Here is a 5,345-nt window from a genome sequence, read left to right as displayed (position 1 = left end):
AAAGGCAGTCGCAGTCTCTATCCTGCTTCCTGCACCTGGACGGGGACAAAGAATGTCATAGCTTTTCAGGAAACAGCCCACTTGTCAGCATCTCAGCTCTGGGGGAACAAAGGGCTGTTTTCATTAACACAGTATCGACCCTGAACGTTCCACCCGGGCCACCTCCCCCGGAGTTACTCAATTCACACCAAAAATGAATTGTAATTGGACTTTTGTAACCTTTAAAATCCCCAAGCAGATTGCTAGTATTTTGAAATTTCCTACAGCCTCTGATTTGCATGGGGGGCACCGGAGGACCCAAGGAACTATGATGGGTTGGAAGTGACTTTTCTTCATTCTTAGGACAGTATGATTAAAAGGATGACATAGTAAGCCAGAAACAAAATTTCTCGAAGTGAGGACAATCACAACAAAAGGGTCGGAAGATTTCGTTGCCTCTTTCTTTTGGACTGTGGGAGTTATCCCCACCTTACTTCCATTTTCCGGTCTATCTAAGGGCCCCTTGCTAGTAGAGAGAGGAGACACTTTCAGGCCAGCCTCAGATTTGCTGCAAGCCTGTTTTTCCCTTGGTGTGGGAGCAGCACATTGATTTAAAATCTTCTTCCTTCAAAGAACAACCAGGCGTGCTCTGCCAAAATCATATTTAGTCACAGCAATAAAAGTGTGCGTTCCCTGCTTGTGCTGTATATTTTAAAGCCTGATTATTCCCTTGTAGGAAAGAGAAGGGACCTGCCTGGAGGAATTTTGCGTGCTGGTGTGTGGCTGCCTGTCAAAAATGTGAGATACTAGCAAGGCAACTTCATTCTTCCTTCTGAAAGCAGCCCAAATGTGCATTTTACACCTGAACTCTCCCCACCTCCACCCCTTACCTACCTAACCCCCAGCAGTTCATTCCAGTTCTCCGAGGTGGTGATCAGCCATGCTCAATCCACTCCTTCCCCAGTGAACTGCCCTACTGTGACAACAGGCGGGCATGCATGAGACTGACCTGTACAGTGTCGTTTTGCAATAGTATTGTTGATACCTTATTTCCAAACTCTCTGTAAAGTCAGGAAACCTGGTCAGTCAGTCAACAAGCATTTATTAAGTGCTTACTAGGGACCAGACTCCAAGCTAAATCTAGGGAATAAGAGATTACAAAATAGTCCCTGCCCTCAAGAAGCTTATATTCTAATGGAGGAAGATAACAAATAAAAGGAAGATGAATGGCTTGGGGGCGGGGGGGGGGGGGAGCGAGGAACCTGGTTGAGAAAGGCCAAGCCTGTAGCCTAGAGAGCAATCAGATGTGGCTGGCCTGGGCACCGTCCAAAATGGAGGGTGTATGAAGAGCCAACCAGTCAAAGGGAGAGGCCATAGCAGCGCCATTCTTCCAATGTGTAAATTCCAGGGCTGGATCAAGTACCCAGAATGAAGAAGTTTCTGGGGCATGGTAGAAGTCCAGAGTGTGGTCCAGAGAGGAATGAAATATAGATAACCCTGCTATAACATCATTTAATTGGTTGCCTATTGACTGAATTTTCAGCAGACCCAATGAACAACGTTTGATTGACTAGGCTTTTCACTCTTGATGGACAAAGGGTACTCAGAACCCTACCCCCTTCAATTTGGGTACTTAGAAAGGTACATAGGGTTTTTAGTTCATCCACTCAAAATCATATTCATGCATGTTTACTGATGTATTTACTTTGATTATATCCACCAAAAAGAACAGTTATTTAAAGCCAAAGACATTCATTTAAATCAAACAGCATAGCAAATTAAGTGACCAAAAAAAGGTCCCTCGATACCTTCAGGTGTACACGCTCCCACAGGTGACCTAGTCACCAGTGGCAGAGTACACATATGTTGTGAATGCAAATGTCTAGGGAACACAAATGGAGAGGCATACAAGTGAGGAACATGGCTAAAACATAAGTAGGGACAGGATACATGGAGGGAAACATGAGGCTAAGGCAACTCATAATTCAGATACTAAGAATGTCCTGATGTCCTTTGGTCACGCCATGTGAATGCCACGAACGTGGTTAGGCACCGTATCCCCACTCTCTGTAGCGTCATCTATGTTGGGCACTCCCTTGGGTTTTTAGTTGCATTGTTTGCTGAACTATTCTCTGCTATCATCCACTGGTTTTCAGTCTCTCTGTGCCATCTGTTCTTCTCTTCCTCCATCTGCTGGGGTATAGCTGCTGGTAAGTCTTTCCTATGAAACTTTTTTTTTTTAACTTTGTATCGACCCAGGATATGGTACAAGGGCTGTGACGGCTGCACCCAGCCTGGTAGGCAACAAAAGATAGTCACAACTCTCAGGCTAGAATGAAATCTGTTCTTTTAACTCACTTTTCTTCTATTGCCCCCCTAAGTCCGTGGCCTCTGCCAACTATCTGACTTGGAGTTAGAAGATTCCTTTTGATTCCCATCAGATCTCCAATTGTCAGTCAGTCTGCATCCTTTCAAACAATTCTGGGGACCCCCTCCAATAAAACCCCAGAGGAACTACAGTTCCTTTCAGCCCCCATAATACCTTTGGTTGGCTTGCATGTAGGCTGGGGGTAAAAACAGAAAAGCTAGGTTAAGTTGGATGGCTATCTGCCTAGGGTTAGTTCCTTTGTTCTAAATTCCTGTCTTTAGCGTATATATATATCTGCCAGAAATCAGTGGGCTTTGTTTAGTATTTCTGGTAGGCACATACCTGTTAGTATGCTTAAATATGGATATTGGGAAGAAAATGCATGGAAAGACAGGCAAAGTCATCCTGTCCGTAGATAAAGACTTCCAGCCATCCCTACCTTGGCATACTAGTTTATTGATTATGGTTATCTTCTAATGAGCAGCATTGGTGCAGCAGGACCAGGGCTAAATTTGGAGGTGGAAGGCTTGGATTTGAAAACTAACCCTGCACCATACTTTTGCTGGCATCTCTTAAAATGTCAGTTTATTTCTCTGTAAAATGAGGGAGTTGACCTAGAGAAACTTTGAGATTCCTTCCAGCTCTAACTTGGTTCTATAGGCTGAAGATGGTGGTATCAGTACTGGGAGCTATATGGACCACGTTCATGAACATTCTTCCTTCTTTCTCGCTTGTTCTCTTGCAGGCTTGAATGTCTTGGCTGATTTGCATGACATTTACAAGAAGGGAAGAATGAATCCAGAAAAGCAGAATCCCTCACACAGGTAACCAGTTTAGTTCACGCTGAAAAATTAGTAACCAAGCTATCCGTTAGGCACAGAGCTCTTCTAGTAGCTGACCAATGAGCAGCAATTCAGAGAAGCAGTCTGGAAGAAAGTCTGTCTGTCCATCCATTTGTCTGTCTATCTGTCTGTCTGTCTGTCTGTCTATCAGTCTGTATCAATCTATTATTTGTCCATCTGTCTAGTCATCTCTCTAATCATTTGTCTGTTATTCTGTCTGTCATTTATATTTGTCAGAGGCAGCATGGTATAGTTGACGCAGAGTCAAGAAGACCCAATTTCAAGATCTGAGTGCTATATACTAGCCGTATGACTCTGAGCAAGTCACTTCTCAGCATCCCCAAACAATTCTCTATGACAGTAAAATTCAGAGGGAGTTTCCCCAATTAGTAAGATCTTAGCACCAAACTAATACCTGCATTTATTTGTGCATAATCCACCCATCCTTTCCTTCCTTTATTTTTTTTCTTTTTCCCCCAGCTCACTGTTGCTAAGGCAAAGTAGGGAGGAATGACAATTCCCTACTTCCCCACTCCCCAGGCTGGAGAATGTGAATTCTTTTCCCCTTCAGGGCTGCACATAACGTTCATTTTAATTTAGTTTCACTTGTAATGAGAATTTACACAATGCCTTACAGTTTACTTGAGGTTTCCTGGACTAGGCATGTGCTGGGGCCAGCTTGAATTATTGTTAAATTTTCAATGTGAGCATTTACACCCTGGATATTGGCAAAGGCTACAGTTCTGGGCTTTGATTGTCTAAACTTAAGAAAAGGATGGAGGAAATGTTGATAATGAATATTAAATTTAAATTGTGCCCTGTGTACATTAATTCCCCTTCCTCTATCCCACCACCATCCAGAGCCAGTTAAACATTTGCCATCCTGATATGACAAAAAAGTAAAATATTGAATGTTGGAGGGGATGTGGGAAAACTGGGACACTAGTGCATTGTTGGTGGAGTTGTGAACTGATCCAACCATTCTGGAGAGCAATTTGGAACTATGCCCAAAGGGTTGTTCATACCCTCTGATCTAGCTGCTAGGTGTATATCCCAAAGAAATCCGATAAAAGGGAAAAGGATAAAAATATTTATAGCATCTCTTTTTGTGGTGGCTAAGACTTGGAAATCAAAGAGATGACCATCAGCTGGGGAAATGGATAAATATGCTGTGGTATATGATAGTAATGGAATATTATTGTGCTATAACAAATGATAAGCAGGTTGATTTCAGAAAAACCTGGTAAGACTTACATGAACTGATGCAGAGTGAAGTGAACAGAACCGGGAGAATGTTGTACACAGTAACTGCAATATTGTTCAATGAAGAATTGTGAATGACAGCTGTCCTCAGCAATACAATGATCCAAGACAATCCCAAAGGACTAATGATGAAGCATACTATCCACCTCTACAGAAAGCGAAAAATAGTCTATATTCCATTTTTAAAAATTTGAGTCTTCTTGCACAAAATGACTAATATGGAAATGTTTTACATAATTGCACATGTATAACTGATATCTGATAGTTTACCATCTTAGGGAAGGGGGAGGAAAAGGAGGGAAGGAGGGTTAGAATTTGGAACTCAAAACTTTAAATAAAAATGTTTAAAAAATTAAAATAAACATTTACCATCACACATCTGGGTTCTCCAGACTTCACATAGCAGCTTCTATCTCTAGGCTGTCCCCTATGTCTGTAATTTCCTCCCTCCTCATCTCCTCTTCTTGGAATCCTTAGCTTTCTTCAAGGCTCACCTCAGGCACAATCTCCTGTAGAAAGCCTTTCCTGAGTCCAATAGTTGTTAATCTTAAAAGCTGTTGAGTCCCACTTACTAGGTGTGTGACCCTGGGCAAGTCACTTAACCCCAAGTGCCTCACCAAAAAGAAAAAAAAAGTTGTTAAGTCCTAAAAGTACTTTGTTTTTACTCATCTATGTGCATGTTATGTCCTTTCAGTAGAAAGTAAACTTCTTGAGGACAAAGACAGTTTCATTTTTATCTTCCTACCCTCAGTGCCTACTATCTAGTATCAAGCAACACACATTTATTAAGCACTGACTGTGTGCTGGGCACTGTGCCAGGTACTGAAAGTCCTTGCCTTGAAGAAGCTAACAGGTATTTGATTCATGTTTGCTGATAAAGCACTTTTCTCCTA

Source organism: Phascolarctos cinereus, unplaced genomic scaffold (genome assembly GCF_003287225.1).
Source record: "Phascolarctos cinereus isolate Bilbo 61053 unplaced genomic scaffold, phaCin_HiC Scaffold_726;HRSCAF=1367, whole genome shotgun sequence".
Taxonomy (NCBI): Eukaryota; Metazoa; Chordata; class Mammalia; order Diprotodontia; family Phascolarctidae; genus Phascolarctos; species Phascolarctos cinereus.
This window is presented reverse-complemented; position numbering follows the sequence as displayed.